We start from the raw sequence: 26,556 nt of genomic DNA, 5'->3' as shown, positions 1-26,556 counted from the left end.
ATTATCATTAACTAAATAATTCCTATTTAAAACTAAATACTTACCTGTAAAATAAACCCTAAGCAGCTAGTTACAATATAACTAATAGTTATATTGTAGCTAGCTTAGGTTTTATATTTATTTCACAGCTAAGTTTGCATTTATTTTAACTAGGTAGACTAGTTAGTAAATAGTTATTAACTATTTATTAACTACCTAGTTAAAATTAATACAAATTTACCTGTAAAATAAAACCTAACCTGTCTTACACTAACACCTAACATTACACTACAATTAAATAAATTACATTAATTAAATACAATTAATTAAATTACAGAAAACCCACTAAATTACACAAAATAAAAAAGAAATTATCAAATATTTAAACTAATTACTCCTAATCTAATAGCCCTATCAAAATAAAAAAGCCCCCCAAAATAAAAAAACCTAGCCTAAACTAAAGTGCCAATAGCCCTTTAAAACGTCCTTTTGTGGGGCATTGCCCCAAAGAAGTCAGCTCTTTTACCTGTAAAAAAAAATACAAACAACCCCTCAAAAGTAAAACCCACCACCCACACAACCAAACCCCCCAAATAAAATCCTATCTAAAAAAACTAAACTCCCCATTGCCCTGAAAAGGGCATTTGGATGGGCATTGCCCTTAAAAGGGCATTTAGCTCATTTTCCTTGCCAAAACCCTAATCTAAAAATAAAATCCACTAACACTAACCCCCAAAGATCCACTTACAGTTTTTTAAGACCGGACATCCATCCTCATCAAGCCAGGAGAAGTCTTCATCCAAGCGGGCAGAAGTCCTCAACGAAGCCGGGAGAGGTCTTCATCCAAGCGGCAAGAAGTTGTCCTCTAGACGGGCACAAGTCTTCATCCAGACTGCATCTTCTATCTTCATCCTTCCGACGAGGAGCAGCTCCATCTTCAAGACATGCGGCACGGAGAATCCTCTTCTCTTGACGGCTCTTGAAGAATAAAGGTTCCTTTAAGGGACGTCATCCAAGATGGCGTCCCTTGAATTCCGATTGGCTGATAGAATTCTATTAATTCTATTCAGAATTAAAGGTGGAAAATCCTATCGGCTGATGCAATTAGCCAATAGGATTGAGCTTCAATCATATTGGCTGATCCAATCAGCCAATAGGATTGAGCTCACATTCTATTGGCTGATTGGAACAGCCAATAGAATGCAAGCTCAATCCTATTGGCTGAATGGAGCAGTAGGTGGCAACTTTGGTAAAACCCCTAGCTCTACTAGAAGCTCCAATGGGAGCCTCGTTCTCTTGTCATCAGACATGGCATGAGAACTAGTACAGCGAAGGGGGTTAGTCACGCAGCAAATATAAATATATATATATGATTATATCCATATATATTTATGTTTTAATATGTGTATATATGCACATATTAACAAATATATATATATATATATATATATATATATATATATATATATAAGAATATACATATATATTTATAGGGAACATGCAGTTCCCATAGACCACAATATAAAGACACTTTTCCGTACCATTTTGTTTTCTAGCATCCTCCAGTTTTAACCATAGAAACTGTTCCGTGCAGTATTTTTTGATGAAAAAAAAGAAATGCTAATTTTTTTTAATTTTTATTTTGGGGCATTTGGGACACTTTTAGAAAATTAACCAGAAATTAACCAGAAATCTGATCTCTGGTTATTTTTATAAGCGCTAATTGCTATTGGCGAGCTCATGGAAACAGTATTGTCAGGTCAGCATCTTTTTTGGATTTCATAATCACGCCTCTAACAGGAGGGTGTGTGAGAGGGTGCAACACCCTAAATGTTGCAAAATTAATAATTGAAGCATTCGTACAAAATATACAGGAAAAAAATGTATTGTTAAGGTGCATAAAAATCGTAAAACAGAATTCTTCAACAAAAGTCGTATTTTGTCAAAAACATAAAATTTGTATGTAAATTAAACAGGAATAAATTGTATAAAATATGCACAGTGTGAATCGTAGTTTAAGTACACTGGATGCACAAAAAAACACAGAAATTCATACTTATAAGTACAAAATACAAAGTGTAATTGTTGTTTTTTTTCATAAAATGGGCTGAACATGGACATTCTACGGGCATGTATGAAAACGAGCAATTCATTTTATGTTTTTACTTCTGTACTCTCCATTAAACTCTATGGGGAGAAGTAGTTAGCTCAACTACAATATTTAAAGTCCTTTAGTTAGAGTGCGTCAGATTTTGCTTCTATGCAAAAGTAAGCGCTAAATAACATGCCACTTGTAATCTGGCCCAGAGCTAAGTGTTCAAAGAGCATTTATAGCAAAGGTAATCATGTGAAATGCTTGGAAAAATAACTCTTCTTGTATTCATAATAAAAGGGGAAAAAAAACTAATTAAATTGTATATATTGCTTTTTATTATAAAGCATATCTTCTAATGCTGGATGTTATTAATTATTGCTTAAATTATTTATAACCATACTAGTACAATTGAGATATACTGTACATATGTTGTTTGGTACATATGGTTCTTTTCTTAACTCTATTTTTATCCAGTGCTAATATATGATACTAGCAAATGAATCAACAGTACATGTGTTAACTATATTAACCCCTATGTCAATAGTAATTTGAAAATGTCATTAAAAATTAACCTTATCCTAGTAATTAGATTATGAAAACAAGTAAAGAAATACAAGTTTGAGGGCTTCTGAGGATCATATATTTATTTTATTTATTTTTGCATGGAGCTCTTTGCATTTCAAGGGTACAATCTAAATAACACAGTTCATTTCAAGGGCAAGAACCTATTACCATTCATAAAAACACATTATATTTGGATTTGAGTCATTATTTCTAGGGCCACTTTGTCAGAGGTATTATATTTATCTACTAAAGGCTTTTCTGTCTGTACATTTGAGAAAGAATTCAGGATAAATAAAACAAATTAAAAATATAATGAATTGGGTATTTTTCCAGATGCTCCACTATTTTCAGGTATTAATGCTTCCAAATAATCATTTAGAAAAATATCAATTTACTGCTTTATGTTCAGTGCATACATTCATAAAGAGAGAGATGACAAAGTTTTATATATATATATATATATATATATATATATATATATATATATATATATATATATATATATATATATATATATATATATACAAATACAAAATTTGTTTTTTTAGCACACTTTACAAAAAGTTTAAATCAACATCTGGGAGTGCTGCTAATATGACCCAGTAATTACACAAACAAAGAGGTATCAGCGCACATCCATTTTCAAAAGCACAACATATTTTTTACTGCTGCAAAAAATTGCCTGCATATACATCAAGAGACAACTATTCTTTTTTAAATAATATTGGGAACTTAGTCACACAATATGGCCATATTTTGCTTAGCCAGTCACCGCTTACAAGGTGCCCCAATTTGACTGGTCCTACTCTAAGTCCTTTTGTTTCAGCCCTCTGTGGCAAAAGGACTTAGAGTAGGACCAGTCGAATTGGGGCACCTTGTAAGGTTACGAACAAGATAGGTTCTGTAGGTTTGTTCTTAAGTTGAATTTGTATGTAAGTTGGAACAGGCACTTTATTTAGGTGAAACTCTAGCCAAACATTTTTTTAGTTTTGTAAAGTATAGGGAAAAGTTTGTTTTGCTATCTGTGCCACTGTTCAGAAAATTTCACATCACATTCTGTCCTTGTGACAATTGGATTTTGAGTATTTTGGTTTATCCTGTAAAGAAGGATTGGCAATAAAACTCTATTTTATCTGTTTGTAAGTATGAGTTGTACTTAAGTCGGATGTCTGTAACCCGGGGACTGCCTGTATATATATATACACAGTATATATCGAGCAAAGAATGAAGGATTCCAGGTGTCCAATTGATGTAAAAATCCAAGCTTTATTATACAAAGTTTGCCAAGGTAAAAAACCCTGAGTAGCAGAGTCTCCAGATAAAAAAAGGTTATTAAACACAGCCTAACATGTTTCGGCCAGTCTGGCCGTAATCATAGACATCCCTCCTTCTTAGAGGGTGTGCTTTTAAAGGGCAACACTCCGCCCCATTTGTTAAAAAACACAATTAATTTCAATTTATCTTGACACTACCAGCAATTTTTTCCCCCTCCTTAATACCTTATAGCATACCATGTGTAGATATTATAAATATAAATGCACACATTTGTTTAAACTTGATAATCATCAAAGGTGAACAAGGGAGGAGGGGATGGGGAGAAAAAGTTGTTTTGCAAGAATATACACACACGTGAGTAATTGTAGAACCAACAATTAGTTAATAACTCCATATAGCTGCTTATACAGTTACTAGGGGATGCTCTGTATATATATATATATATGTTTCACAAATACTCTACAGATTCTCTATTTATAATATTAGTACATGTATTATTTGATGTTTGTTATTAAAGATGCACTGATTACAGCAGTAATCATCCTATTTTTCTGGACGTGTTTTAATTAGGGAAAGGTATTGATAAATTATCTCCCACTGTAAATGGGTTTAATATCTAGATGTATCACACTTAGTGGTTACAATAATACACATATTATATGTAGTACATTGCCTACCCTTTTTATTAACAGTGCAAGTGTTTATTCCCAATAGTTTATTATATCAAATTGTGAATTAAATCCATCTGGAACCAATGTTTTTAATTTATGGATCCAGTAGATTTCCTGTCTCTTAAGTATTGTTTGTTTACTACCACATCTTTGTGGCATGCGAACTGCTTCAATCGCATTCCACTTGAATGTATCAACATTTTTCCTGTGTATCTCAATGAAATGTCTTGAAAGCAAACTCAGCAAAGTGACTAATTCTCAAAAACTGGAAATGCAATAAACTTCCATCTATGCATGTCTGGAGAGAAACAACCACTCAGTCTCTCTAACTAGAAAAATATCGCTTTACTCGTAACAAACAAATAGCCGATTATCACTAGTGATGTTGCGAACCTTAAAAAAACTTCAATAGGCAGGCGAACTTTAAAACCCACAAGGACTCTTTCTGGCCACAATAGTGATGGAAAAGTTGTTTCAAGGGGACTAACACCTGGACTGTGGCATACCGGAGGGGGATCCATGGCAAAACTCCCACGGAAAATTACATAGTTGATACAGAGTCTGGTTTTAAGCCATAAAGTGCCTTAATCACCTAACATTCCTAATTTTTTTTTTTAATAACGTGCTTTAAAACATCAGGTATGATGTAGTATCGATCAGGTAGTGTAAGGGTTACGGCCGCTTCACAGTGACAGACCAAACTCCCCGTGTAACCCACCGCAAACAACTGCAAACAGTTTATTTGCACAACCACGAGTTAGATAGATTTGATAGTTAGATACATACATTACATAGATCAATAGATGCAATATACATATTATAGATACAAATTACATAGATCAATAGATGCAATATACATTTGATGATAGATACGAATTACATAGATCAATCGATGCAATATACATTTGATAGATACGAATTACATAGATCAAAAGATGCAATATACATTTGATAGATACGAATTACATCGATCAATAGATACAATTTATATTTGATAGATACGATTGATAGTTAGATAGATTTGATAGATAAATAGATAGATTTGATAGATATATGATTTCCCTGACAGAGTATAACAATAAGACATGCGGTCTGGGACCCGTGGTGTGTTAAGTAGTATTATTCTTAGCAGTTTACTACATGTTACTCCCCCTATCGGGGGAGGTCTATATGGGCTGCATTTTTGGAACAGGGAGATGGAAGAAGATGATTGGTCTGTCTTCCTACTTCAAATTTGGTCTAAGCACAAGTGGCTGTCTCAAATCAGTCCGGCCACGAGATAGATAGATTTGATAGATAGATATACATAGATTGATAGTTAGATAGAATCGATAGAAGATAAATAGATCGATTTGATAGATATATAATTACCCTGACAAAGTATAATAATAAAACATGCGGTCTGGGAGCCATGGTAACTAGGTTGTGTTAAGTAGTACTATTCTTAGCACTTTAATCCCTTTAACTTCCCCTATCGGGGAAGGTCTACAGGGAGTGCAGAATTATTAGGCAAGTTGTATTTTTGAGGATTAATTTTATTATTGAACAACAACCATGTTCTCAATGAACCCAAAAAACTCATTAATATCAAAGCTGAATAGTTTTGGAAGTAGTTTTTAGTTATAGCTATTTTAGGGGGATATCTGTGTGTGCAGGTGACTATTACTGTGCACAATTATTAGGCAACTTAGCAAAAAACAAATATATACCCATTTCAATTATTTATTTTTACCAGTGAAACCAATATAACATCTCAACATTCACAAATATACATTTCTGACATTCAAAAACAAAACAAAAACAAATCAGTGACCAATATAGCCACCTTTCTTTGCAAGGACACTCAAAAGCCTGCCATCCATGGATTCTGTCAGTGTTTTGATCTGTTCACCATCAGCATTGCGTGCAGCAGCAACCACAGCCTCCCAGACACTGTTCAGAGAGGTGTACTGTTTTCCCTCCATGTAAATCTCACATTTGATGATGGAACACAGGTTCTCAATGGGGTTCAGATCAGGTGAACAAGGAGGCCATGTCATTAGATTTTCTTCTTTTATACCCTTTCTTGCCAGCCACGCTGTGGAGTACTTGGACGCGTGTGATGGAGCATTGTCCTGCATGAAAATCATGTTTTTCTTGAAGGATGCAGACTTCTTCCTGTACCACTGCTTGAAGAAGGTGTCTTCCAGAAACTGGCAGTAGGACTGGGAGTTGAGCTTGACTCCATCCTCAACCCGAAAAGGCCCCACAAGCTCATCTTTGATGATACCAGCCCAAACCAGTACTCCACCTCCACCTTGCTGGCGTCTGAGTCGGACTGGAGCTCTCTGCCCTTTACCAATCCAGACACGGGCCCATCCATCTGGCCCATCAAGACTCACTCTCATTTCATCAGTCCATAAAACCTTAGAAAAATCAGTCTTGAGATATTTCTTGGCCCAGTCTTGACATTTCAGCTTGTTTGTCTTGTTCAGTGGTGGTCGTCTTTCAGCCTTTCTTACCTTGGCCATGTCTCTGAGTATTGCACACCTTGTGCTTTTGGGCACTCCAGTGATGTTGCAGCTCTGAAATATGGCCAAACTGGTGGCAAGTGGCATCTTGGCAGCTGCACGCTTGACTTTTCTCAGTTCATGGGCAGTTATTTTGCGCCTTGGTTTTTCCACACGCTTCTTGCGACCCTGTTGACTATTTTGAATGAAACGCTTGATTGTTCGATGATCACACTTCAGAAGCTTTGCAATTTTAAGAGTGCTGCATCCCTCTGCAAGATATCTCACTATTTTTGACTTTTCTGAGCCTGTCAAGTCCTTCTTTTGACCCATTTTGCCAAAGGAAAGGAAGTTGCCTAATAATTATGCACACCTGATATAGGTTGTTGATGTCATTAGACCACACCCCTTCTCATTACAGAGATGCACATCACCTAATATGCTTAATTGGTAGTAGGCTTTCGAGCCTATACAGCTTGGAGTAAGACAACATGCATAAAGAGGATGATGTGGTCAAAATACTCATTTTCCTAATAATTCTGCACTCCCTGTATATGGCCTGCATGATCACCCTGACAAATTATAACAACAAGACATGCGGTCTGGGACCCATGGTAACTAGGTTGTGTTTATATTAGTACTATTCTTGGCACTTTAAGCCATGTTACTTCCCCTATCTGTGTAGGTCTATATGGCCTGCATGATTACCCTGAGAAAGTATAACAACAAGACATGCGGTCTGGGACCCATGGTAATTAGGTTGTGTTTAGTAGTACTATTCTTAGCACTTTAATCCCTTTTACTCCCGCTATCGGGGGAGGTCTATATGGCCTGCTTGATTACCCTGACAAAGTATAACAACAAAACATGTGGTCTGGGACCCATGGTAACTAGGTTGTGTTAAGTAGTACTGTTCTTAGCACTTTAATACCTGTTAGTCCCGATATGGGGGGAGGTCTATATGGCCTGCATGATTACCCTGACAAAGTATAATAATAAAACATGCGGTCTGGGAGCCATGGTAACTATGTTGTGTTAAGTAGTACTATTCTTAGCACTTTAATCCCTGTAACTCCCCCGATCAGGTGAGGTCTATATGACCTGCCTGATTACCCTGACAAAATATAACAATAAGACATGCGGTCTGGGAGCCATGGTAACTAGGTTGTGTTAAGTAGTAGTATTCTTAGCACTTTAATCCCTTTTACTCCCCCTATTGGGTGAGGTCTATATGGCCTGCCTGATTACCCTGACAAAGTATCACAACAATACATGCGGTCTGTGACCCATGGTAACTAGGTTGTGTTAAGTAGTACTGTTCTTAGCAGTTTAATACCTGTTACTCCCCATATCGGGGGAGGTCTATATGGCCTGACTGATTACCCTGACAAAGTATCACAACAAGACATGCGGTCTGTGACCCATGGTAACTAGGTTGTGTTAAGTAGTACTGTTATTAGCAGTTTAATATCTGTTACTCCCCATATCGGGGGAGGTCTATATGGCCTGCCTGATTACCCTGACAAAGTATCACAACAAGACATGCGGTCTTGGACCCATGGTAACTAGGTTGTGTTAAGTAGTACTGTTCTTAGCACTTTAATAACTGTTACTCCCCATATCAGGGGAGGTCTATATGGCCTGCATGATTACCCTGACAAAGTATAATAATAAAACATGCGGTCTGAGACCCATCATAATTAGGTTGTGTTTAGTAGTACTATTCTTAGCACTTTAATCCCTGTAACTCCCCCTATTGGGGGAGGTCTATATGGCCTGCATGATTACCCTGACAAAATATAACAACAAGACATGCGGTCTGGTACCCATGGTAACTAGGTTGTGTTAAGTAGTACTATTCTTAGCACTTTAATACCTGTTACTCCCCCTATCTGGGGAGGTCTATATGGCCTGCATGATTACCCTGACAAAATATAACAATAAGACATGCGGTCTGTGACCCATGGTAAGGTTGTGTTAAGTAGTACTATTCTTAGCACTTTAATCCCTGTAACTCCCCCTATCTTGGGAGGTCTATATGGCCTGCATGCTTACCCTGACAAAAAATATAACAATAAGACATGCGGTCTTATAAGAATTATAATTTGCACAACTTGGTTTTAATATTTTCTCTAAGGATTCCTTATATAAGGTTTATTAGATGTGGCCACATCTTGTTCTATTTTTGAATGAATATATATCTATTGTACTTGATTGAATGCATGTGCTTTTTTGTGTTTGAATAAATATTTTAATTGAACTTTATTTATTATTAATTTTTTAGCACAATTTTTTAGTACTGTTATTTAACTATTTTATAATAGATTTTATGGTATTTTGATACAATCACTGGTTTATTATTCTCTGTGATATATACTTTCAGTGATATTTATAACCTCTTCTAAGAACTGACATCTCTTTAAGTAATACTATGTTTATTTAATCATTCAGTATATTGGATACTTGCATATTTTATTTTAACTCAGCCCAGCGTGCCACTCCTATCTTTTCTCTTTGTTATAACAAATATGATTGGTGGCAGTAGTTGGCAAGTGGGCCTGGAACACACGCTGGCAGGCAGGCAACTGCATTTCAATGGCACTAGCAGACTGATGATTCACAGTCAAAAAAGTTTTTATTTAAAATATTTACAATACTGTTATAACAAATATGATTGGTGGCACTAGTTGGCTAGTGGGCCTGGCACACAGGAAACTGCAATTCAATTGCACTAGCAGACTGATGATTCACAGTCAAAAAAGTTTTAATTTTAAATATTAACACTACTGTAATAACAAATATGATTGGTGGCACTAGTTGGCAAGTGGGCCTGGCACACACGCTGGCAGGCAGGCAACTGCAATTCAATTGCACTAGCAGACTGATGATTCACAGTCAAAAAAGTTTTTATTGTAAATATTTATACTACTGTTATAACAAATATGATTGGTGGCACTAGTTGGCAAGTGGGCCTGGCACACACGCTGGGAGGAAGGCAACTGCAATTAGATTACACTAGCTGACTGATGCTTCTGTCAGATCCTATCTGCCTCCTGTTGCTGTTCCTTTAAATTTCCTCTTGCCTGCCTATAAAACCCCACAGTTTCATTGACACTTTGCTGGATTATTCTTCCTGTCTCTGACGTCTCAGAGTCTCAGTGAACCAATCCAGTTCTCACCTTACAGGAAGTCAGCTGCTTCTCCAGACTTCACTCCTCGCAAGCCCTTGCGCAACTCCTAACACGCTGCCACTCTGCGTGCTCAACCTGTCAGCTCTCTCTGCCTTCTTTCTCACACAGACTGTCAGCACACGCTGCCACATCATCAGCTACGGCCGCAATCGTACCCGCTCTCACACATCCTCAGAGCAGGAGTAACCTAAGCTGCATATACATCTAACAGTTGACGGTTAATCCTAACACCATCCTCAGGTCGTATACTTACAAATTGCTGACATTTATTTCTGTTCAAGAACGCTGAAAATACTACACTCATATTTAAACTGCAGTAATTCCTCTCATTTATTGCCTGTGATTTCTACCATTTCCTCCACGCCTCTGCACAGTGATACAGACTTCAGTGTCTGTCTACCACTAATGTAATTGGCATATATTAAACTCAGATTCTTTACCTGCAAACTTCCAGTTGCTTGTAGTTAAGGAACCTTAGACATTCTTATACCTGAGTATCAATTCCTACTATAAACAGGTTTTGTGTAAATTTATTCTGATTGAATTTGTAAGGTGTGATATAATAATCCAGCCAAAAGATTTAATTGCTGGTGTTACAGTTATGGATATGTCTGAGATATCAAATCAATTATCAGTGCTCACACAGCGTATGGATAATGTGACTCAATCAGTCAGGGAATTACAAAGTGAAACCCAGGTGTTAAAAGACTGTGTGAGAGAGATGTATGCTGTTAAAACCACACAACCAGAACCACAGGTTTCCTCGCCAGATAAATTCAGTGGTAACAGGGCTAATTTCAAAGAATTCAGAAATGCCTGTTTACTTCTATTTGAACTCAAACCTAAAACTTATAACACTGACCGGTTAAAGGTTCTAACCATTATTTCTTATTTAAGGGCTGAGCCAAAACCCTATATTAGATTCACTACAAGAATTTCTAAAGGCATTTTCTTCTTTGTACGATGATCCTTTTAAGCAGGAATCCGCCGAAACATCACTTAGGGGCCTAAAACAAGGCAGACAGCCTGTGGAGAATTATATTTCTCAATTCAAAATATATGCCATTGAATCCAAATGGAATGAGGCTTCACTAAGACACCAATTTAGAATTGGACTCAGCGAAGAAATAAAGGATGAGTTATCCCGCACTGGAGTACCAACCAGGTTGGAGGATCTCTGTAGTCTTTGTACTACTATAGACAGACGTCTGCGTGAACGCAAACTTGAGAGATCTGGTACCTCATCAACGTACAAAAAGTACACACCCACTGCTCTCACTCCTAAGGAATCAGAAACACCTATGGAGATTGGGTTTATGCGTGGTCCACTCTCTACTGAAGAGAAAAGTAGAAGGCGTGCTTTAAGATTGTGCATGTACTGTGCATCCCCAGAGCATGATGTGAACACCTGCCCTCTTTTGAAAAAGACAAAACTTGGTAAGACAATCTCTAATTCTCTTAGCCTATCATTAAACAAAAAATCTAATACTCATATTACTTTGCCACTTATATTACAGTGGGATCTCCATCACATTGAAGTCGAGGCGTTAATCGATACTGGGGCTTCAGCAAGCTACATTGATTCTGAATTTGTAAAACTAAATAAAATTCCCTTCCTAGCAAAACAGGTTTCCGTCTCAATTAATTTAGTTGATGGATCATCTCTCTCTACAGGTCCTATAACTCATGAGACTATACCCTTACTACTCTGTATTAATTCACGTCACAGAGAAGTAATTAGTTTTGACATAATTCCTAGCCCACTATATCCTATCATTCTCGGCTTATCATGGTTGCAACTACACAAACCTGATTTTGACTGGCAACACTCGACTGTAAATTTATCTTCCACATATTGTACACAAACTTGTTTTCCACTTGACAACATTTTACTTACCACTACTGAAAACATACCTACTGTATATCAAGACTTCCAAGATGTATTTAATAAAACTGAGGCACAGGTTCTTCCGCCACACAGGCCTTACGACTGCCCCATTGACCTCCTTCCTGGTACAACTATTCCTGTAGGTCACATATACCCATTGTCTAAACCTGAATTAGATCATTTGAAGTTATACCTACAAGAGAATTTAGCCAAAGGTTTTAAACGTCCATCAACCTCCCCAGCTGGGGCTGGTATTTTTTTCATTAAAAATAAAGATCAGACACTCAGGCCTATAATAGATTATAGAGAGCTAAACAAAAGAACAATCCACTTCCACTTATACCTGAACTTATAGAGAGGTTAAGCACTGCCAAGATCTTTACAAAATTGGATCTCAGGGGTGCTTACAACCTCATACGAATGAGGGCTGGAGACGAATGGTTGACGGCTTTTAGAACCCGGTATGGCCATTACGAATACACTGTCATGCCATTCGGCCTTTGTAATGCTCCAGCAACATTTCAATGCTTTATTAACGACATTTTCCGTGACATTCTAGATAATTTTGTAGTTGTATACTTAGACGATATACTCATTTATTCAGACACTGAACAACAACATATCACCCATGTCAGGACTGTTTTAGCACGCTTAAGAGAACATAAATTGTATGCCAAGGTAGAAAAATGTGAGTTCCATAGTTCTAAGGTCACTTTTTTGGGATATGTCATATCTAACTCTGGAATTATGATGGATGATTCAAAAATCCATGCGATAACCCAATGGCCAACTCCTAATACCAAGAAACAGGTACAACGGTTTCTTGGATTCACCAATTTTTACCGTAAGTTTATTTGTAACTTTGCACACACAGCCAGACCTCTCACTGACTTGACTAAACTGGGAAAGCCCTTTAAATGGACAGATGAATGTGAACAGGTCTTCCAAAAATTAAAAAAAGACTTCACTACAGCTCCCATACTGCAGTTTCCAGACACAAATAGACAGTTTATAGTCGAGGTGGATGCTTCGGATTATGCTCTGGGGGCAATCTTGTCGCAAAAAACTATTCTTACTGATAAAATGCATCCGGTTGCTTACCTGTCCAGATTACTTACGTCTGCTGAACGCAATTACCCTGTTGGTGAAAGAGAATTACTGGCGATCAAGATTGCATTTGAGCAGTGGAGACATCTACTTGAGGGTGCTACATGTCCTATTATAGTAATAACGGATCATAAAAACTTGCAGTACCTACAGCAAAATAGAACTTTGTCAGCCAGACAACTTCGCTGGAATCTCTACTTTTCGCGATTCTACTTTATCATCACTTATCGTCCAGGTACTCGAAATGGTAAGGCTGATGCTCTCTCCAGAAGGGACTCCAGACCACTCACTCAGGAAGCACCATCTACCATTATTCCAAAATCCAAAATTCTAGGGTTACTTATAACCTCTCATCCCGATTTCCAAAACTCTCAAATAAATGATCCTTCCAAACCGCTTCAACTTCTTCATACAAAACAGAACGGGTTGTACTATTACAATAACTTATTATATATACCTCCTACTTGTAGGACTGAACTCCTTCACTCCTGTCATACCTCTCCTCTATCCGGACATTTAGGTTTTAGGAAAACATTGGATTTGCTTTGCCGTCACTATTGGTGGCCAGCTATGACCACATCAGTTCAAAATTTCATCACCCAATGTACTACCTGTGCAACTTCAAAACCAAGTCACCAATTTCCAATAGGGTTGCTCCAATCTTATCCGGTTCCAGAAACTCCTTGGTCTCATATTGCAATGGATTACATTGTCGACCTACCACCCTCCAATTGTTACACTTCAGTACTTGTAATAGTAGACCTGTTTACGAAAATGGCACATTTTGTCCCTGCAGTTGGTTTACCCACTGCTCAAGAGACCTGTGATATGTTCATTAAGGAAGTAGTCCGCTTACATGGACTCCCTACAGTGATTTTAACTGATAGGGGTTCACAATTTACGTCCCGTTTCTGGAAGACTCTCTGCCAAACTCTGCAAATTACTCAGAAACTCACAACATCTTATCACCCCCAGTCTAACGGGCAAGCAGAGCGAACTAATCAGTGGTTGGAGCAGTACCTCCGCTGTTTCTGCTCTAACCAACAGGATACTTGGGAGAAACATCTAGCTTTGGCAGAATTTGCTTATAATAATTCCACTAACTCATCCACCTCATTCAGCCCGTTTTTCCTCAATTATGGAATACATCCAAGGATATCCTACCTACCCTACAGTCCCTCCTCTAACCCGAGGGTAAATGATGCTGTAAACGACATCTCTCAAACCTTCACCGTTGCTCATCGTAATATTCACCCGCACAAGCATCACATAAGAAATATTATGATTTGCGTCATACACCCCAACCAACTTACCAAATTGGTCAACAAGTATGGCTCTCTACTAAGAATCTAAGGCTGCGTACTCCATCTAGGAAGTTAAGTAAGCTTTTCATTGGTCCTTTCCCGATCGTCGACATTAAACATCCTACGACTGTTACTCTTCAACTACCTGATGTCTACAAGATTCATCCCACTTTTCACGTGTCCTTAGTGAAACCCTGTCTTATTCACAACTTGACCCCCGATTTGGTCTCTCACAACGTCGCTCAGGACCAGGAATACGAGGTACACTCTATTGTTGATTCCAGACGCAGAAAGGGTCTTCTTGAATATCTCATTCATTGGAAGGGCTTCGATTATTCTGAGGACTCCTGGGAACCAGCTACTTCTGTATCTGCTCCTAGATGTGTGTCCTTGTTCCACCGTAGAAACCCTGATAGGCCTGCTCCATGAACACTAGTGGTGCGTTCCTTTTTGGGGGGGCTGTGTCAGATCCTATCTGCCTCCTGTTGCTGTTCCTTTAAATTTCCTCTTGCCTGCCTATAAAACCCCACAGTTTCATTGACACTTTGCTGGATTATTCTTCCTGTCTCTGACGTCTCAGAGTCTCAGTGAACCAATCCGGTTCTAACCTTACAGGAAGTCAGCTGCTTCTCCAGACTTCACTCCTCGCAAGCCCTTGCGCAACTCCTAACACGCTGCCACTCTGCGTGCTCAACCTGTCAGCTCTCTCTGCCTTCCTGCTCACACAGACTGTCAGCACACGCTGCCACGTCATCAGCTACGGCCGCAATCGTACCCGCTCTCACACATCCTCAGAGCAGGGGTAACCTAAGCTGCATATACATCTAACAGTTGACGGTTAATCCTAACACCATCCTCAGGTCGTATACTTACAAATTGCTGACATTTATTTCTGTTCAAGAACGCTGAAAATACTACACTCATATTTAAACTGCAGTAATTCCGCTCATTTATTGCCTGTGATTTCTACCATTTCCTCCACGCCTCTGCACAGTGATACAGACTTCAGTGTCTGTCTACCACTAATGTAATTGGCATATATTAAACTCAGATTCTTTACCTGCAAACTTCCAGTTGCTTGTAGTTAAGGAACCTGAGACATTCTTATACCTGAGTATCAATTCCTACTATAAACAGGTTTTGTGTAAATTTATTCTGATCGAATTTGTAAGGTGTGATAGCTTCACAGTCAAAAATGTTTTTTTTTAAATATTTAAAATACTGTTATAACAAATATGATTGGTGGCACTAGTTGGCAAGTGGGCCTGGCACACACGCTGGCAGGCAGGAAACTGCAATTCAATTGCACTAGCAGACTGATGATTCACAGTCAAAAAAGTTTTAATTTTAAATATTAACACTACTGTAATAACAAATATGATTGCAGGCACTAGTTGGCAAGTGAGCCTGGCACACACGCTGGCAGGAAGGCAACTGCAATTCAATTGCACTAGTAGACTGCTGATTCACAGTCAAAAAAGTTTTTATTTAAAATATTTACAATACTGTTAATAAATTTGATTGGTGGCACTAGTTGGCAAGTAGGCCTGGCACACACGCTGGCAGGCAGGCAACTGCAATTCAATTGCACTAGCAGACTGATGATTCACAGTCAAAAAAGTTTTTATTTTAAATATTTACACTACTGTTATAACAAATATGATTCGTGGCACTAGTTGGAAAGTGGGCCTGGCACACACACGCTGGCAGACAGGCAACTGCAATTAAATAACAATAGCAGACTGATATAAAAGTTTTTTTTTAAAAAAGTTACACTAATGTTACAACAGATAGGAGTGATGGCACTCAGTATAGAAGTAGGCACAGTATGTGCTGGCAGCCTGACACACAGGCTGGCACTAGTGGCAGGCTGGCCTGGCAACTAAAATTAAATAACACTAGAAGACTGATGTAAAAGTTTTTTTTACAAAATGTAAACTAATGTTACACCAGATAGGAGTGGTGGACTGGCACTGAGGATGGAAGTAGGCACAGTATATGCTGGTAGCCTGACACACAGGCTGGCACTAATGGCAGCCAGGGTGGCCTGGCAACTAAAATTAAATAACACTAGAAGAGGACTGATGTAAAAAAAAAAAAAAAAAATTAAAATTTTACACTAACCAGATATAAGTGGTGGAAAAAAGAGCTATTAATCACACTATATGATGTGGGCCTGACACACAGGCCTGATGGAAAATTGAATTAGATTAAACTAGCAAAATGATTTAAAAGTTGTTGTTTTTTAAATTACAATAATGTTAAGCAGATATGAGTGGTGGCTGGCACAGCAATTAACCACAGTATATGCTGTGTGAGACTGACACACAGGCCTGATAGAAAATGAAATTAGATTACACTAGCAAAATGATTTTAAAGTTTTTTTTAAAAAATTTACACTAATGTTAAGCAGATATGACGTGGTGGCTGGCACAGAGCAATTGACCACAGTATATGCTGTGTGAGCCTGAGACACAGGCCTGATCGAAAATGAAATTAGATTACACTATCAAAATGATTTAAAAGTTTTTTGTTTAAATTTACACTAATGTTAAGCAGATATGAGTGGTGGCTGGCACAGAGCAATTAACCACAGTATATGCTGTGTGAGCCTGAGAAACAGGCCTGATAGAAAATGAAATTAGATTACACTAGCAGAATGATTTAAAAGTTTTTTTTTTTTAATTTACAATAATGTTAAGCAGATATGAGTGGTGGCTGGCACAGCAATTAACCACAGTATATGCTGTGTAAGCCTGACACACAGGCCTGATAGAAAATGAAATTATATTACACTAGCAAAATGATTTAAAAGTTTTTTTGTTTAAATTTACACTAATGTTAAGCAGAAATCAGTGGTGGCACTAATCACAGTATATGCTGTGAGCCTCACACACAGGCTGAAAGCCATGCAAATGCAAATAAAATAAAAAAAAAAAAAAAAAAAAGACTGAAGTTCTAGCCCTAAAAAGGGCTGTTTGGGCTGAAGTTCTAGCCCTAAAAAGGGCTTTTTGGGGTGCTGTCCTTACAGCAGAGATTAGATGAGTCCTTCAGGACTGTAGTGGACACTAAATACACTAGCCTAGTTATCTATTTCCCTATAATGTCAGCAGCAGCACTAAACCTCCTCTCACTAAGAAAGCAGGATCGTCATGAATCTAAAATGACTGCTGCCCAGGAGCTGGGAGGGTCTGTGAGGGAGTGTCTGCTGTTGATTGGCTCAAATGTGTCTGAAGGCTGTGAGATACAGGGTCAAAGTTTCCTCAATGATGATGAATAGGGGGCGGATCGAACATCGCATATGTTCGCCCGCAGCGGCGAACAAGCTATGTTCGCCGGGAGCTGTTCTCCGGCGAACTGTTCGCGACATCACTAATTGGAATGAGAAATATTCATATTTTCATATTGTTTTAGCACACATGAGAATATGTGAAACTAACCCCACTCTCGCACAATGCAATTGTGCGAGAGTGGGGTTAGTTTTTTTTCTATTGACTTCTATGGAAGAATAAGTTATTGTGAGCACAAGAACTTTTTACTTTCATTTTGTAATACCAGCGCTAACCGATGCTAGCTAAAAGTTTACTTCTAGTGCAATTAGCGCTATAGCAAAAGCACTAAATAGCACCCCACTTGTAATCTAAACCCTTTTTTATACAGGTATTGGATCTTTGGATGACTCACTATAGAAATCACTATATAAGAAAAACAAAAAATAATTAATTAAAAATGATGTTCGCTAAAATGTATTCAAATTGATTGATTGCTTCACCTCATTCATGTCTAAACAGCCTTATGTATTTATAGTTTTGTCCTTCATCAATTGAGTTTAACAGCTGGTAATGACTGTGTATAATCCTATTTAAAATTAATATTATGCACATGTATGTATTATTGATTTAAGAGATTAACTATAAATATATCTTTACAGTCATGTTGCAAATAAATATTAATGTACATATGTTGAGTTATATCTTAAGTATTGCTGAATAAACTAAATTGATTTATACACATCTGACATTTGAATATTGTTCTAAGTGTAGCATCAATATTAGCATCAACATCAACATTTGTTTCTTTAGAGTGATATAAAAAAATAATGTACTAACAACGGAGTACGAGATTGTACTTGACAAAATGTGAATGATCAAAATTATGAAACAATAAATGAAGACTACAGAAAACATTTCAGTGCAGACAAGTTGATGATGATAGGTTACAAGACAGATCTTTGTGCTCCAGTGAAGATAAGCCTTTCAAATAAAATAAAAAAGTTACATTACATCTCAAATAAATAAATAAAGTAAGTTTCAGGAGTTGACAGAAGGGAATTTATATGAATCTATATTTATGAGTAAATATGTTGAACCTCCTGTTTGTAGTAAAATGAGCATCAATGTCACATTGTACATATCATGCTGCTTTATACAGAATTAGATTTAGCGAGCTCAAACACATTCTGCAGTGTAGAACAAGGAACATATAATGACATTGGAGCAAAACATGCGCCTAGATTACGAGTTTGGCGTTAGCCTTAAAAAGCAGCGTTGAGAGGTGCTAAAAAGTACATTAACACCCATAAACTACCTATTAACCCCTAAACCGAGGCCCCCCCCCCACATTGCAAACACTATAATAAAATTATTTAACCCCTAATCTGCCGACCGGACATAGCCGCCACTTTAATAAATGTATTAACCCCTAAACCGCCGCACTCCCGCCTCGCAAACACTAGTTACATTTTATTAACCCCTAACATCGCCGATACCTACTTACATTTATTAACCCCTAATCTGCCACCCCCAACGTCGCCGCTACTATATTAAAGGTATTAACCCTTAAACCTAAGTCTAAACCTAACCCTAACCCCCCCTAACTTAAATATAATTTAAATTAAACAAAATAAATTTAACATAATTAAATAAATTAATCCTATTATCTAAATACTTACCGATAAAATAAACCCTAAGCTAGCTACAATATAACTAATAGTTACATTGTAGCTAGCTTAGGATTTATATTTATTTCACAGGCAACTTTGTATTTATTTTAACTAGGTACAATAGTTATTAAATAGTTATTAACTATTTAATAACTACCTAGCTAAAATAAGTACAAAATTACCTGTAAAATAAATCCTAAATTACAATTACACCTAACACTACACTAAATTAAACTAATTACCTAAACTACCTACAATTAATTACAATTAAATTCAATAAACTAAATTACGAAAACAAAAACCCACTAAATTACAGAAAATAAAAAAGAATTACAAGAATTTTAAATTAATTACACCTAATCTAATCCCCCTAATAAAATAAAAAAGCCCCCCAAAATAATAAAATTTACCTACCCTATACTAAATTACAAATAGCCCTTAAAAGGGCCTTTTGCGGGGCATTGCCCCAAAGTAATCAGCTCTTTTACCTGTAAAAGAAAAATACAATACCCCCCAACATTAAAACCCTCCACCCACACACCCCTACTCTAAAACCCACCCAATCCCCCCTTAAAAAAAACTAACACTAACACCCTGAAAATCACCCTATCTTGAGCCGTCTTCACTCAGCCGGGCACAAGTGGTCCTCCATACGGCAGAAGTCTTCATCCGATCGGGGCAGAAGAGGTCCTCCAGACGGCAGAAGGCTTCATCCAGGCGGCATCTTCTATCTTCATCCTTCCTGAGCGGAGCGGGTCCATCTTCAATCCAGCCGATGCTGAGCCATCCTCTTCAAATGACGTCCTAATGAAGAATGAAGGCGCCTTTAAATGACGTCATCCAAGATGGCGTCCCTTGAATTCCGATTGGCTGATAGGACTGAGCTTGCATTCTATTGGCTGATTGGAACAGCCAATAGAATGCGAGCTCAATCCTATTGGCTGATCCAATCAGCCAATAGGATTTTTCCTACCTTAATTCCGATTGGCTGATAGAATCCTATCAGCCAATCGGAATTCAAGGGACCCCATCTTGGATGACGTCATTTAAAGGAACCTTCATTCTTCGTTAGGACGTCGTTTGAAGAGGATGGCTCTGCGTCAGCTGGATTGAAGATGGACCCGCTCCGCTATGGATGGATGAAGATAGAAGATGCCGCTTGGATGAAGATTTCTGCCACTTGGAGGACCTCTACTGCCCAGATCTAATGAAGATTTCTGCCCCTCTGGAGGTCCACTTGTGCCCGGCTGGGTGAAGACGGCTCAAGGTAGGGAGATCTTCAGGGGGTTAATGTTAGGTTTTTTTAAGGGGGGATTGGGTGGGTTTTAGAGTAGGGGTGTGTGGGTGGTGGGTTTTAATGTTGGGGGGTATTGTATTTTTCTTTTACAGGTAAAAGAGCTGATTACTTTGGGGCAATGCCCCGCAAAATATTATTTTGGGGGCTTTTTTTATTTTATTAGGGGGATTCGATTAGGTGTAATTAGTTTAAAATTCTTGTAATTCTTTTTTTATTTTCTGCAATTTAGTGTTTTTTTTCCGTAATTTAGTTTATTGAATTTAATTGTAATTAATTGTAGGTAGTTTAGCTAATTAGTTTAATGATAGTGTAGTGTTAGGTGCACTAGGTTAGGATTTATTTTACAGGTAATTTTGTACTTATATTAGCTAGGTAGTTATTAAATAGTTAATAACTATTTAATAACTATTGTACCTAGTTAAAATAAATACAAACTTGCCTGTAAAATAAAAATAAATCATAAGCTAGCTACAATGTAACTATTAGTTATATTGTAGCTATCTTATGGTTTATTTTATAGGTAAGTATTTAGTTTTAAATAGGAATAATTTATTTAATTGTAGTTATTTTATTTAAATTATATTTAAATTAGGGGGGTGTTAGGGTTAGGGTTAGACTTAGGTTTAGGGGCTAATAACTTAATTATAGTGGTGGCGACGTTGGCGGCGGCAGGTTAGGGGTTAATTAATTTAATATAGTTGCAGCGATGTTGGGGGGCAGATTAGGGGTTAATAACTATAATGTAGTTGTTGGCGATGTTGGGGGCAGCAGATTAGGGGTTTATAAGTATAATGTAGGTGGCGGCGGTGTCCGGAGCGGCAGATTAGGGGTTAATAGTATAATGCAGGTGGCGACGATGTCGGGGGCGGCAGATTAGGGGTTAATAAGTGTAAGATTAGGGGTGTTTAGACTTGGGGTTCATGTTAGGGTGTTAGGTGCAGACATATTTTTTATTTTCCCATATGAATCAATGGGGCTGCGTTAGGAGCTGAACGCTGCTTTTTTGCAGGTGTTAGGTTTTTTTCACCCAGCTCAGCCCCATTGTTTCCTATGGGGAAATCGTGCATGAGCACGTTTTAGCTGCTTACCGCTACCGTAAGTAATGCTGGTATTGAGGTGAGATGTGGAGCTAAATTTTGCTCTACGCTCACCTTTTTGCGGCTAACGCCAGGTTTAAAAAAACCTGTAATACCAGTGTTGGCTTAAGGGAGCGGTGGGAAAAAAAAGGAGCGTTAGCACCGCAAGCCTTACCGACAAAAACTCAAAATCTAGCAGATAGGTAGGCATACTGTAGGTAAGCATACAGAGAAGGAAGAAATTAGAGCCTGCTTCTATAAGAACAATATTGGTGGTAATTAAAATTGGTATAAACAAAAATGAGAGTTACAATATACACTGTGCAAAAGTTTTAAGCAGGTGTAAAATATGCTCTATCAATGTTTTAAAATTATGTATTTTTTTGTTTTAATTAACAAACTGCAAAGTGAGTGGACAGAAAATAAATCTAAATCAAATCAATATTTTTTGTGACCACCTTTTGACTTCAAAACATCATTTCCTCTAGGTACACTTACAAATAGTGTTTTAAGGAACTCAGTAGGTAGGTTGTTCCAAAAATATTGGAGAACTAATGACAGTTCTCTCTATGGATTTTAGGCAATCTCAGTTACTTTTGTCTCCAGGGGTTCCATTTCTTAAGCTGCAAAGTCAACTTCGGGGTCCCAGCATTTCAGGTGAATGAGCAAGCCTGAAAAGCTAGTTAAGTAGCTGCAGTATTAAGACCCCTGCTACTTAACCTCTCTACCTCCTAAAGTGTGGCAGATTCCAATCTTCCCAATACGATCAGATCAGTATGATTGACAGCACTTGCTTGCATGGCCACACACAATCAAGGAAAGGCATAGCAAACTTTAGTGAACCTCGTCTGCCCAGTAGATGATGTGTCATCTCAGATAGACTGAATGATGTTGAGATTCAGGGCACTGTGCGGCTGCTCTATTTGTTTTTTCCTTCACTGTGGGCACTATACCATCACTTCCAGGACTCTATGCTCTTCTTTACTATGAAGAAAGTACTTAATGACTTTGGCTGTATGTTTGGGGTCGTTGTCATGTTGCAGAATACATTTGTGGACAATCAGATCCCTCTTTCATGGTGTTGCATGATGGATAAATATCTGCTCGTATTTCTCAGCATTAAAGAGACCATTAATTCTGACCAATTTCCCAACTCCATTTGCAGAAATGCATACCCAAACTTGCAAAGAACCTCCACCATTCTTCACTGATGTATAAAAACTCATTCTTGTACAATTCTCCAGCCCTTCGGTGAACAAACTGCCTTCTATTTCTGTGAAATATATCAAATGTTAACTTTAATGCACCTGCTGACATTTTTCTGCACCCAGGTACCTGTGTTTTCATGTCAGTGGTATGGCTTTTTGGCCATGAAGACCACTTCTGATCAGACTTCTCTGTACAGTAATAAAAAGAGAGAAGCGCTAAACCTGGGAACGAACAATAGCATAATAGCCTGTTCTATGGCTAGTTACCACCCAAGAAGCAGCCTATTTTTTTGTTTTCTCAATATGTGCCTTTCACAGAGAAGAACTTCCCTGTAGCATATCAGTCTGATCCTAACAGATCAGTCCAGCCCCAAAATACCAGGCAAACCCTCTCTGAACAAGAGAAATGGCAAAACCGTGCAGGCCTCGTCAGTGAGGTTCAGCCATATCCCTCTAGGCACACTGAGCAACGGGTCCACATCTGGATTCCCGCATCACGCTCAGGGAGACTTCCCTAAGAGTCATAATTTGCATAAATAAAAAGAGAGAAGTGCTCAACCTGGGAATGAACAATATCATAATAGCTTGTTCTATGGCTAGTTACCACCCAAGAAGCAGCCCCTTTTTGCTCAACATGTGCCTTTCACAGAGAAGAACTTTCCTGTAGCATATTAGTCTGATCTTGAAAGACTTTTAACAGTTCAGTCCAGCCCCGAAATACCAGGCAATCCCTCTCTGAACGAGAGAAACGGCAAATCCCCAGATGTACATTTCAGCCCAGTGTGGGCCTTGTTATTGAGGTGCAGCCATATACCTCTAGGCACACTGAGCAACGGGTCCATGTCTGGATTCCCACATCACTTTTAGGGAAACATCTCTAAGAGTGATAATTTGAATAAATAAAAAGAGAGAAGTGCTCAACCTGGGAATGAACAATAGTTTGTTCTATGGCTAGTTACCACCCAAGAAGCAGCCCCTTTTTGCTCGTTCACAGAGAAGAACTTTCCTGTAACATATTAGTCTGATCCTGACTTTTAACAGTTCAGTCCAGCCCTGAAATACCAGGCAATCCCTCTCTGAAAAAGAGTAATGGCAAAACCCCAGACGTACTTTTCAGCCCTGTGTGGGCCTTGTCAGTAAGGTGCAGGCATATCCATCTAGGCACACTGAGCAATGGGTCCACATCTGGATTCTGACATCACGCTTAGGGAGACTTCCCTAAGAGTCATAATTTGCATACATAAAAAGAGGAAAGCGCAAATCCTGGGAATGAACAATAGCATAATAGCTTGTTCTATGGCTAGTTACCACCCAAGAAGCAGAACCTTTTTTTCTTTTCCTCTGTACAGTATATGGGTGTTAAAGGTCTCACTGGTTTCTGCCTATTCTGAGCTGATAGTACAGCTGGACATCTTTGAATAGTGAAGTTTCCTTGGCTGACCACTGCGTTTATGGTCCTCAAGGTTGCCCATTTCTTTGACTCCTTCAGAAGAGCTTGGACAGCACACCTGGAACCCCCTGTCTGCCTTGAAATTTCTGCCTGGGAGAGACCTTATTGATAAAGTACATGTCATTTGTGTCTAGTTGTTGTGATCTTCAGCATCCACAGCTTGTTAGCTTGATGCTTCTTGGGAGGCAAAGGGTGGTCACACTAAATATTGATCTGATTTAGATTTTTCTTCTTTTCAGTCACTTTGCATTTTTTAATTGATAAAATAAGCTATTAAGATTTCTGTTTTTAAACCATTCTTGATTTACATCATTTTTTCACACCTGCCTAAAACTATACTAAATATTTATTTTACAAAAAATATTCTGCTATATATATTTAAAATAAAAAAAAAAAACATTTTAAGTGAAGAACACAGGAGTTTAAAATATTTCTAATGCACCTTTGGCTGTTGCGCAGTTGATCTAGGACAGTGTCCCGATATCGCATGAGTGAAAAATGTAAAGGACTTTCTTTCGTGTATCTTATAGAAGTCTATGGGTTGGGGGAGTGGCCATAATATCCCTCATCCTGAAGTTTGTGCCTCTGAGTCTTTTGCTAACTTTTTACTTTCAACTTTAATACCAGTGCTAATTTGTCCGCACTAATCTTTTAACTTGAGCGCAGTTAACAATCTGGACAAATTATATTTATGTGTTTTATTCATTTGTCTTACTGAAAATGAATCAATATGCCATTATTGAGTACGTTTTTGGTACTTCAAAATGAACACAAAATTAACAATATGTCAAGATTAGGGAACAATATACACAATAAAATAATACTTGAACAACAGGTTTTTGTAGCACTTAAGAGTACTTTACTTGAAAATCTCAATTAACATATACCATTCATTTATTTATTTTTAAATTATCTGCCATTTTGAACTAAGATTTAATATGGAAAATCTATTTATTTATTTTTTAAAGAGAAAAATAACATATTATTTACAATAAAACCTATAAACTATTATACTGTATGTTATATCTGTTATACCTTTTTGTGATCAATGTGTTTTAGTCATTATAACTTGTATAATCCCCTCTTGCCTTTTTGGCTTTGTGAATAGTGGTAACCAAAGAAAAGATTACATTTAATTAAAAACATGTTAAGTACAATTTAAAAGTAAATGTCTTATGACAATTATTTAGCATAAAGTTATGATACCATGAGGTTTACTATGAAGTTATAATTTAATATATATTTAATATATGTTCCATAGATTTATTATTTTATTATTTTGCATACTATTGTGAGAAAAGTGACTGGCATCATTGTGTTATGCTTAGTTCAATCTGTTTACCACATTACAGTGCAATGTGTGTCTCAGTGCTGTAATCTGGAAAATTTTATTACAGTAATTGTCACTATTTTACAGGTACAGTATTTATTGAATACTAATTGAAAACTGTGCTGTGCTAGTGTTAAACTAAACATAGCCCTATTGCACCCTTAATATATGTTAGTTCAAACATGTTTTCAAGTTGTTAAACACACTGGCAAGTGAAAAGAAAGCTAAACCTGCCTTGTTTCACTTTAAGGTGGTTTTCACTTTACAGTGGTGCTCCAGTCTCTAACCCGCTGTATGAGTGGGGTAGACCTGTATTTAAATAAAATGTATCTAAGATTATGCATTGTAAATCAATAATAATAAAAATCATGCAAATGCATATTGGTTGTCAAAGGACTGTTAAAAGTCAAATAAAATCAATGCTTCATCATGTTATATGGTAAATGTATATGAATAATTTATAGGCAGTTGTATTATTTATTATAATATATTATTTTAAAAACAAATATAATGATTACATATAAATTACTTGCTTCTATACAGTGTTTTGATGTTTAGGTGTTTATGAAATAAATTGATGTATTAATTTAAACATCTAAGAAGAACAGTCAGAAATACCATGGACATTTCTGGTGGAAAGTAAGTGGGGATACTTGCCTAGGTTTACTAATTTTCTATTATAATACTAAT

The sequence above is a fragment of the Bombina bombina genome, chromosome 4 (genome assembly GCF_027579735.1).
Source record: "Bombina bombina isolate aBomBom1 chromosome 4, aBomBom1.pri, whole genome shotgun sequence".
Classification (NCBI taxonomy): domain Eukaryota; kingdom Metazoa; phylum Chordata; class Amphibia; order Anura; family Bombinatoridae; genus Bombina; species Bombina bombina.
Note: the sequence above shows the minus strand (reverse complement) of the source record.